Source organism: Acomys russatus, chromosome 22, assembly GCF_903995435.1.
Source record: "Acomys russatus chromosome 22, mAcoRus1.1, whole genome shotgun sequence".
In the NCBI taxonomy this organism is placed as follows: Eukaryota; Metazoa; Chordata; class Mammalia; order Rodentia; family Muridae; genus Acomys; species Acomys russatus.
The window spans coordinates 50,840,665-50,852,788 of NC_067158.1; positions in this window are offsets into that span (position 1 = coordinate 50,840,665).

A 12,124-nucleotide genomic window follows, 5' to 3' on the forward strand; every position below is an offset into this window, starting at 1 on the left:
ACAAAAAAGAAAAAAGAAAGAGAAAAAAAAAAAAAAAAAAAAGAAAAGAAAGAAATTTCAGGACTTCAAACTTAGAGATATAAGCTTCCTCCTCAGAAATAACCGCACCGCTCTCCCCCAAGACTACATCTAAAAGCTGTTTTCTGTGCACATGCTCCTGATTGCCTCAAACGCCATCACCAACTTCATAGTGTTGTATAAATTCAGTCTGTACTTATCACACTCTCCTGAACACAAAGCCAAGCCCATTTCAAGTTTTGTGTAAGTGCAGAATGACTAAATGAACAGGCAGCTTTGTTACAAACAATATATTCCATATTCATACAACTGCAGATTCCAAACTTTAGTCTTCTTACTCCCACGCTCTTCAGTTACTGTCCAGTCATTAATCTGGTTTGTATCTATACCTTTTGTTTGAGTCACATTCTACAACTGCTAGATCTGCTTTATATGTATGTGTGTGTGTGTGTGTGTGTGTGTGTGTGTGTGTGTGTGTATACATATAAAGGTACTTGTAGTAAACCTTGGTGCCATTATAGCAATTAGGATGTGCTTGATTTAATTTGGTATTAAGTACATTCTATTGTGTCCTAATTCTTTGGAAAATTGATAACCTTCCTATATATATTGTACATGATATTCCCTTATTGAGTAAAAATCTGTTTGACAAGAACAGTACCTTTACCATGCAAAAGAGATAGGAGAATTTATTCAGTAATTAAATTCTGGTGAAATTATTAAACTCAATTCATCTCATTTTATTTTCTGCTATTACAATGTTACAAAAGATCATCTGATTTTTATATTAATAATGCTACTGTTTTACATGAAAGTAGGCTATATTTTATTTGACTACAAATATATTTTATGCATTTCTCACTTCACCTTTTACATGTGTTTTTGACAGGTATCTTTAAAATAAAGACTAGTCTCTCTAGACTCCCATCTTACCTTTGAATGAAAAACTGAAGACTTAGTGCTGGGGCATTAGTTTACTAAATGAAAATAAAACTTGCCAAAGTTATTCAGGCCTAAACCCCAAACTTTGGGGGACAGTAGTATCTTGAATTAATATGAAAGCACAATACCTTTCACTTATTAGCTAGATGGTTTATGATGCAAAACAAAATGATACATAAAAGTGCTTAGAGGATGACAATATAAGTTTAAAGCAGATAAAATCTTGCTCATTTTAAGGTTCAATCATCCCAGAAGCAGCAATGCAGTCCTAAGAAGCCAGTGGGCTTCTATAGGACTACTAGCCTTTTGTTTTCTCCAAGGGACTCTGATAAGGATAAAATTTTATTATCTAAATAACTTCTCAGATGACATTAAGATTACAAAGCAATTCTTTTCTATAGCTATAAACAGCACTAAAAATTCTTCCCACAGCTGTTCCAGTAAAATACAATTTGTCCTCTCTCTAATAAATTCTCTTTAGATACTCTCTCTCTCTGTGTCTCTTTATAAGTAAAAACAATCATCAAAAGCATGAGTTTTCAATACTTTTGTTGTCCCAGTGACTTTCCATTTCTTTGAAACTACTTCATCAGTCAAGTACCTTATCAGTCCATTGAAAGCCATTTTTCAAAGTCACAAATAATGTGTACATTGCTAAATCCAGTACACAATTATCATTAGTAGCATAGTTTCTGTTTGTCTTCAATGAGCTCCCAGGTCAAGCTCGTGGTTTTCTTTTCTTTTTTTTAATATATATATATTTTTTTTTAATTAATTTATTCTTGTTACATCTCAATGTTTATCCCATCCCTTGTATCCTCCCATCCCCCCCCATTTTCCCATTATTCCCCTCCCCTATGACTGTTCCTGAGGGGGATTACATCCCCCTATATATTCTCATAGGGTATCAAGTCTCTTCTTGGCTACTTGCTGTCCTTCCTCTGAGTGCCACCAGGTCTCCCCCTCCAGGGGACATGGTCAAATGTGAGGCACCAGAGTACGTGAGAAAGTCGTATCACAGAAACATCATAATCTCCTCATGCCTTAACATGCCCACTCTGTAAAGGAGGCAGAATTTTATTCCTGGGCCCCTGATCATTTACATACACACTATTTTCAATAAGTCACCCAACATTTTTGCTCTAAGCATCATTTATAACTTAGAACTGTGTAATGTAAGTATCTTGGTGCGGTTGGCTCCTGTAGTTAAATGTGAGTATGCCTTCACTTAAAGTCATAATGGAATTTTAGATTTACCATATCTACCAGAGAATTGCTGATGTTGCCTCTTCTTAGAAAACAGCATACATTTTCGGTCTTCTATACCCAACTTTGTATGCTCATTCACTGTCTGGTCTACCAATCTATTAATCTTTGTTAGTTCTAACATCAAAATTAACCCAGCATCAGTTCACTGCTCATCTAGACCACTTCATTCAAGTTACCATTACCCACAAACATGTGCTCGGTTTCTTTGTTTATAGTTTCTTCTGTTCCACTCTGCTCTCGGTGCAGCAGTAAGGATGATTTTAGAAGATGTGGGCATATACACTGATAGTCTGCAGGACACACTACCTTTCCGTGTGGAATGAAAGCTGGTGTCATTTTAATGGTGTGCAAATCCTTGAGTGACCTGGGCCATCATTGTTTCTCCAAACATTTTTTTCCAACTTTCAACATCTCCTATGGTTTTGAACGCATTGACATCTTTGTTGCTCCTTAAATATACAAGAGTTTTCATGCCTCAACTATTCATAGAGTTTAAAATTACATCTTGGAAGTAAAACCTTCCCTGCTTCTCAGCGGGTAGCCATTACTTACAGGACTTTTCTGTCCTCATGCTTTCTTATGAAATGATTATGTCTCTTCATAGTTGATGAGCTTATGCCCTGTCACCTGACAGTGAAATAGGAGAAACACGGTGGCCAGTTCATGCTTCATGTCATTGTCCAGTGTATTTTCAAGTCCTAGAGAAACATGAGTATGTCAATCACATGAAAAAATTCAGTAAGTAGATGATAGATAAGGATGTAAAATGGGATTATAAAAAACTGTTAGAGTATGTCTAAAATAGTGGAAGCAGGACTACGCCAACGACCTTAGTGATTCTTTATTGTAAATAGGAGAGTTTTCTGTACTGTAAATAATGTTGATCTTGTAGGGATACACAAATGTTTAGCAGGCTTGGATATGTTAGCAGAGACAAAGCAAAAAGTCATTTTAAAGGACTCATAGTGTACGGAGCTCAGAATTGAATCCTGTCATACATGGATGATTTAAAAGGCTATTGACAGAGTGGGTGGGGAGTCCAGAGGAGAAAACTAGTGCTAGACACACGTGTCAAACACTTGGACTAGAATTTTATCTGCCATTTAGAAGATAAATAATTTGCTCTTAGGAAGTACTTTTCAAATTAAGAAGGAGAGTAGGGTTATGTGATGTGTAGAGTATATTCAATAAACATTAAAAATCATATAGAGCTTGTTTTCTATTGTGCTTAGTGTTATGTGTGCATTTACTAAATATTTATTACAATCATTATTCATCTAATTACAGTGATAAAATTCTATAACAAGATCCAGGTATGCAATAACAGTAAATTGAAGAATGTTGATCTTGAAAGAGGAAACTACAGACAACATAAAATTGTCTCTATTTATTTTGCCAAAAGAGTATTTTGTGAAATTAAAAACCTGAAGTTCTGAGTTCATTCCTTTCATATTTTCAAAAACACTGAAGACAAAGTATACAAATTAATTGAAGCCTACAATTTACAGTTCTACACTGGTATGTAAATCTGTGTAATTATTTTCATAATATTATCAAACAGATTTTGATTTAAGTTTTTCTTAAAATTTTGAACTGACCTCAAATCATTGCCAATTATGTGAGTCTCTTATCTCAAAACCAATACAATTGTCCCAAGGCAGTGTCTTAAGTTGTCATAACAAAAAGTAGCCAGATACTTCATCAAATAGTATTTTAAATTTGTTTGAGAGAATATTTGAAAGGGAAAATGTTGGTATTGAATTAATAGTCTATACTAAGTAACACAAATTTATCTTATAAAATAAGTAGCTTCATACAAGGTGAGGAAAGTCTAATTGATTGATCATTCAATAAATAACAGGAATGTATTCATGCCTGGCTGTCATGTTCTGATGACAACATTATCTTCCCCTCATATCCATGTGAAAATATTAGTTTCTTCACTTAAAGAAATGCTCAATGTCTTTAGTCATCAGAGAAACGCAAATCAAAATGACTCTGAGATTCCATCTTACACCCATCAGAATGGCTAAGATCAAAAACTCAAGTGACACCACATGCTAGTGAGGATGTGGAGAAAGAGAACACTCCTTTATTGCTGGTGGGGATGCAAACTTGTGCAACCACTTTGCAAATCTATCTGGTGCTATCTCAAAAAACTGGGAATAGGGCTTCCTCAAGACCCAACTATCCCACTCCTTGAAATACACCTAGAAGATGCTCTTCCACACAACAAGGGCATATGCTCAACCATGTTCACAGCAGCCTTATTCATAATAGCCAGAACCTGGAAACAACCTAAATGTCCCTCAGTTGAAGAATGGATAAAGAAACTATGGTACATTTACACCATTGAGTATTACTCAGCTTTTAAAAACAAGGAAATACCAAAATTTGTGGACAAATGGATAGAACTAAAAATGGTGAGTTAACCCAGAAGCAGAAAGACTCACATGGAATATATACTCACTTATAATTGGGCACTAACCCAAAATGCATGTACAAGGAATGTCTTCACTTGCCAGGAGATTGGGATAGATGTGAGGATATCCCACTGGGACTCTAGGTAAGACAAGTATAGGAGATGGGGAAATAGAAGGTCCCAGAGGGTCCTAGAAACCTACAAGAAGAACATCGTGATGGGTGGATTGGGGCCCAGGAGGGTTTGCTCAAGCTATTGCACTAACAAGGACAATACAAGTAGTAATCATCAAACCCCTACTCTGATCTACCCAATGGACGGGACATTCTACACAGTTATGTGGAGAGCAGGGCCTGACTTTGACGTGAACTCTGGTGCCCCATATTTGACCACCTCCTTCTGGTGGGGAGGCCTGGTGGCACTCAGAGAAAGAATAAGCAGGCTACCAAGATGAGACTTAGTAGCCTATGACCATATAGTGGAGGAGGAGGTCACCCTAGGTCATAGACCTACGGGAGGGGAATAGGGTGAAAGTGGGAGGAAGGGAGGAACGGGTGGATATAAGTGATGGGATAACAATTGAGTTGTAATCTGAATAAATTAATTAAAAAGAAAGTACTAGTTTCTTGTTTATTTGGGTTTTGTTGTTGCTGTTGATGATGATGGGGGATGACTATTAAACTTTTTACCTGACTGTCAGTGAACACACGCAACGCCAGCACTTTCACTGCTTAGAATTTTAGACTAATTCTTCAACTTGTTATCTAGATATGTATATGATGTTGGTTTCTGCTTTTCATTACATACATACATACACACACACACACACACACGCACACGCACACACACACACGCACATACACACACACACACACGCACACGCACATACACACACACACACACACACGCACACGCACATACACACACACACACACACACTTAATAAACTTTGGTTTCCAGGCAAAATATTCTACACACTCCTAGATATTTAGTTACTGTCAATAATTTTTATTTTACTATCAAGACATTTTTTAAAAACCCACAAAATAAAAGAGAGCTTGAGTCTACTTCACAGTGAAATATTTGGCTCCTGCTTTCTAATTCTAAATATAATTAGTCTTGCAGTATTAACCACTGACTGAGCAGTTTTCCTTTAATGATGTGCATGCTACAGGACTTTGAAAATAAGAGTAGGACATAAGAGGTGAAACATACTGGTTAAGATATTTTCCTCCTTAGTTAGAATGAATTAAGCCCTACATTTTCATTATACAATGGAATTTGCAACTCATAGGGTGCAATTACTCTTCCATGATGTGATGTCTATATTCTTGATATCTAGAGCAAAGAATTGGGATAAAACATAGAATAGTAATGAAAATATAGACACATCAAAGGGGAGAGCATGAAGGGAAAGGTGCTAAGTGTGTTTAATTGCAGCACTAGATAGGCAGAAGCAGGAGGATCTGTATGTGTTCAAGAAAAGTCTGTTCTACACAGGAAGTTCCAGGTCAGCTAGTACTGCACAATAAGTTTTCTCCAAACAGGAACAACACAGGATAACACTAAAGAATTTTTTCCACTGAATGGAGAAGGCTTGGGAAAGTATGGCAAGAGCTCCCTGAAGTTCTGTCTCACAGTTTCTTTTGTACATTTATAATAAAAGTAAAGTTGTTCTTAGGATTATGAATCGGTATATCTTTGCCCTTATTAACAGATAGTATTATTAGACTGTATGCATAGGTGTACATGGTAGTATAATCTATAATTTTAAGTATCTGTGTGAGCTGGTAAATGGAATATTCCTCCCTAAAACATCCTTTCAAAGACAAATTCATGCTTACTCAGGTTGCACTCAACACTGGTCACCTTATTAACTTTCCTCCTGCCTGGAAGTGCCTGGCCCAAAGTTATTCACAAGAGACAATAAGCTGCCCTGACTAGGAAGGGCAGACATTTTCTATTGGTTACTCAGTTCTTCCTGTGCTGGCCCAACTCACTGGGAATACTAGACATGGCAACAAAGAAGTGAGAATCAAAGTGGGAGGAGATGAGAAAAATGCAGCAAAGTCACACTAATCAATAACCGAGGACAAGCCTGTGGTTCAAGTGTTTGATTGCATGTAATTGACCTCATAATAATTGGAAAATACCATAGCAATACAAATACTGACTCACAGGCTAGGCCCAATGTCGAGACAACGCACTGAACATCAATAAGTAAAATTGTTGACTACACAGATCCTCCATGCCTACATTCTAGCTTCTTTAGTACAGGAAGGTACATTGATTGATACCAAAGAGAAATGCAGACACCACCCCAGCTATAAAGCCTTGCATCTACAAGGGTGTCATGCCTGTAAGATCTGCTAGAGCAATGGTGGTACAAGGCTTGTAAGAGTAACCAACCATTATCTGATTAGATGTCAGACCAACTTTTAAAACAAAACCCTTACCTTACACTGCTTGGATGACCAAGAAACTGAGACAAGATACATAGTCCAGGGACTTAGGGCAAGTCAAATTGTGCTGTACTACTGAAGAATATACCAATAAAATGATTTCTAACAACATTTGGCTATATTCATAGATTAGTGTCTGGCTTAGCCATCATAAGAGAAGTTTCCTCCTGTAGACTCATGGATGGACATTACACAGAGATAGAGAGAGAGCAAGAGAGAGCGAGAGAGCAAGAGAGCGAGAGAGAGAGAGAGAAAGAGAGAGAGACAGACAGACACACACACACACACACACAAAGAGAGAGAGAGAGAGAGAGAGAGAGAGAGAGAGAGAGAGATTCCACTCTAAATGGCATATCTCTCTCAAATTCCTCCCCTCAAAGCCTATATATTATGGTTTAATGTTTTTGTTATATTCCTACATGAACAAATGAGTGGGTCTCCAATTCTTGTGCATATTCTTCAGCTCTTTTACTTCTATTGTTTTTGCACAATTTCAATGTTTAGTTTTTGTTTTATTTAATTTATTACCATTGCTTGGGAGCCTGTTAGATATATAATGACAGACAAAAAGATAGTGGATCTAAACAGGGCAGGGGAGATAGGCAGGAACTTGGAGAAGTGGAAAAAAGGAAACTGAAATCAGGAAATATTGTGTGGAAAACTATATTTTCAATGAAAGAGGAAAAATGCTGCCTCGCAGCTAGAAAACTATGACAACCAAGCTGGTTTGTATTTTAAGATAGTCCATACATAAAAAATACTGAAAATGGAATGGAGGAGAAGATTAAGGAGAGAGATAAATAGATGATTGATAGGTAGATGATAGGTTGATATAGATCATAGATAGATGGATAGATAGATAGATAGATAGATAGATAGATAGATAGATAGATAGATAGATGACAGATGGACAAATGATAGTAGATAGAAAGACAGATGTATAGATTTTAAAAAAGAGCAGGGAGAAGGGTAGGAGGGAGGAAGGGTGGGAAGGAAAGAGAGGGAGAGGAAGAAGAAAGAGACAGAGAGACAGAGGTAGAGTAGAAACATAATCCAAAATAAATGGATGAGGGCTTGAGTTGTAACTCAGAAGTAGAATGCTTTCTTGCCTTGTGTAAGCCCCTTGTTTCTGTTACCAAGAGAAGAACAGGAGGATGAAAAGGAGGGAAAAGGAAAAAGTATCAAATATATGTTTTTGCTTTAAATAAATTTGTGTGTGTGCATGTGCACACAAGCATGTGTGTAGTTTTTATATACAAGGTCTTGCTATCTATCCCAGAATGTCCAGGGTTGCATAAACCTCACAATTCAGATATATCAGACTTCTGAATCTTGGTATTACAGTCACAGAGAAACATATCCTGATTTGCTTTAATGTTGATCCTCTGGTGTAATGCACTGTAGAGTGTTAATTGGGATGGTTTGACAGGAGAACATGTTAGCTTTAGTTAAGCTAATTTCACACAGCTATGCTTACAGATAGTTGAAAATAGGAACTAGTTGTTCAAGAGCAAAATGGAGGCTGAGGGAGAAAAATCTTAAGAAGCCAGTTAGGAAATTGAACATATTCAGTGGGTAAAAAAATGAGAAACAGGAAAGAAGTTTGAGGAAAGAAACTTAAGGCCTCTTTTAAAGAGTTAATAATGAGTTAAACTAAGAAAAAGCTCTTCCTGGCCTTGCAGCATCATTCACGTCCACGCGGCAGACAGATGAAGCCAAGAGAGATTTTTAAGGATCCTAAATGCTGCAGAGCTCCCAAGGAGGCATGAAGAGTTTCAAAGAACTAAATACTGGAGTTACGGCTAGACATTGGCGACTGTCAAGAGAACAGTTTCAGGCTACTAAGAAGCAGAAGCCAGATTGTAAATGTTTACAAAGGGAACTGTCAGTAAGAAAGTGAAGGTTGTTTGTTCTTTTCAGATGTTTGCAGTTGAGAGAAGGGAAGAAAACAATGCTAGGAAGAATCGAGCAAAGGTAATGAACTTAGCAGTGAAACCACGTGGGTGTTCTGTTGTTTTTCTTGTCTTTTCTAGTATAAAGGGTGAAAGTAGGAAAAAAGCATCATAAGGAACTGTTCTTTTTACTTTTTTAGTTTCAGGTTTGAAATGCCTTGATGACTGTTAAATCTTTGTTTTTCTATTTTTTAATTATGTTTTTTTTAATGTATACATTTATATTATTACACATGAATAAAATAAACTACATACAGCAGGAAGGACCATGAGACAATCAGTAATTATATAAATGTTACAATCTAAGTGATTTGGCTAACTGTATTTGCCCAACTTGAAGTAAACATCTTTCCTATCTTGTTGGATCCAAATTTCTAAATGAGGATTAATATCTATCGTATCTCATCTCTATTAAACTAAAACATCTACCTTTATCTAAAAACATCTTAACCTCTAACCAACTAACCTTAATTGTAAGGCTAAACCATCTGCTCTTCAAACTCATCAGAGACTTGAGAAGAAATAAAACTTAAATACCTGAGTGGACTGGAAATGTAGGTTAGAGCTTACAAAATGGAAAAAAAAAAGACTGAGAGAGTTTATTGCCTGAATAGTCACAAAACACTCTCTCTGATGTTGGATCATCATCTTTGGCCTTCTAGCCCAATATATCTGACAAACATATTTGTAAGGCAGCAACTATTGACACTTCCTTACCCTGTCTTGGCAGAGTTCAGCTGTCAAATCTGCCTGTAATAAGCTTACCTATTTTAGGCATAATTCTGTCTGTGGCAGAAAGGACCTTTTTCCCAGTGGCTGATTTGCCACATTGGAAGCCAACTCCATAAGGAGGTTCTTTGATGTTAAACATCTTCTTTGAGGCAGGGATGACTGTGAAATCTTCATGAAAATACTAGCTCAATGAACGTGGCAATCATATATATTAGATCTTGATGGTATCAATTTTGTAAGTCTAGATCTCTGGGTTTTATTTCTTCCTATAGTGTGTCATTGTAAATCTATACACTTAATCATAATGGTCTTTTTCTGGCATTTCTTGTAGGTCTATTCAGTGTCAAGAGTAGAAATATTTGCAAAGTATATTATAACATCTATGACAAGAAGCTAGAACTAAGATGGTATGATTGTTTTATTAATTGCATGTGTTTCCTACTCCTTGGAAGAGCAGCCACAGAAACAAGTATGCAAGTTCTCTTCGCTGCTCCCATGTGATGCCAGCATGAGACACAGTCCAAGCTATAGATTCATCCCACTATTTCTTTTTATTCATCCCACATACTAAAGTAGCAAGGGTAAATAAAGTAACAAAAAATGCCAGAATAATGGCATCAGGTCAACTGTAATAAACGTGACTTACTCACCATTGTTCATTTATGTACCCAATCCTGCATATTTGCATGTTTATTCCACTTTCTCTGGAATGCAGCCTGACTCAGAGCTACTGTGCTATGGCTATCATATGATTATAGGTAGCATCAATTTTCCTTCCCTCCATGTTCTTTTTACAAGCTCTGGGAATCATAAACTTGGAGGATTTTATTGGAAAGTCAAGGTGGCAGAGTTATGGAAATGACTCAGAAATGATGCTTCCCTGTGCAACAATGTTGATTTACTTGTGATGCTAAACACACTCCACTAAGTCATTCTCTGCTCTTGGGAGAGGGCTGACTAATTAGCTCAGTGACTTATCCACCCACATGCTCTACTGAATCTGATATATTAAAACATTTTATTAGCCTGCAAGGTCAGGAAATCTTACTGCATGGGTAGTATTTCTAAAATCTTAATAGCAATAGCCTGATGTTATTTCCTTTACATCTGTAGATTGGCAATACATTCTCCAAGATGAATAAACTAATATGCTACTTTCTTAGAATTCTTTGTACACATAGGTCTCATAGTGATGGAAAATGTTTAAGGGGAAATAATCCTTGGCAAGAAACTATAGTGAAAAATTCACATGTGGGTAAATAAATTTAGTTGTCCAAAATTCTAAACTTACCTAAAATATTAAACAAATGACATATTTTCCTATAAGATAGTGAAGTTTATAGTATGTATGAGCCTTTCTCCTTCCTTCAGTAATTCTATATGAATAAATCATCTTTAGCAACTGTTTTAAGAGTGATTGCTTATTTCCAATACGGAGCTGTCAATTACAATGACTGTAAGCCAGAGGACCTATATATTGTAACACTGTGATTTTTATAGTCACAGAGGAAATTAACTTCTATTTAATCACCACAAATAGAAGACACAAAATGGAATAATTTCCAACAGTACTTGAACTTTAACCACCACCTGAGCATACAAACATTGAATTAAATTGGACCACTGTGGCACATTTGTATTGTGAGTATTACATTTTCAGTTTCTAATATTGACTTATGTTTAGGGAGCATTGCCTCCTCTGTGAACAAAAGATGAAAGCATTTCTAGGTATAAAGTTGCTTTCCCTCCTGAATAATTAATTGACTTCAGAAAGTTAATGGATGAGCTTCTTATTTCTGTTCTTCATGGTAAATAGGACTAAAACAAAATTTCTTTGATTAAAAAAAGGATAAAAGTTAAGCATCAAAATTAAGCACTAGGACAAAGACAAAATTGAGTAAATTGTTTTGTATGTATAAATAAAAATTAATTTGAAACAGGAAATATTTAAAGTCCAGATGTTTTGCTTCCTTCAGTCATCATCATGGTGAAAGAACTACATATTTTAAAAAATAACATTTTTTTCTGAATTCAAACAAATCATTTTCCACTCAAATTCTTTTCCCAAAGATTATCAAAAGTAAAATATAAATACATTTCCTTGCTAAATAGACAAAAAAGCACTGTTAGTGTATTAGTAATTTTATTACATCTCATGTCTGATTACAATATTTCTTCAAACAAGTTCCATTGGCTCCTCAAATCCTGGGGTAATTGACACATACCTGTAGTCACAAATCTTGTTTTTTCCCATTATGTCTAATATTTTCTCATTCTTATATTTTTCATTGAAACAAAATCAATTAGGATATTTTATATACATATTT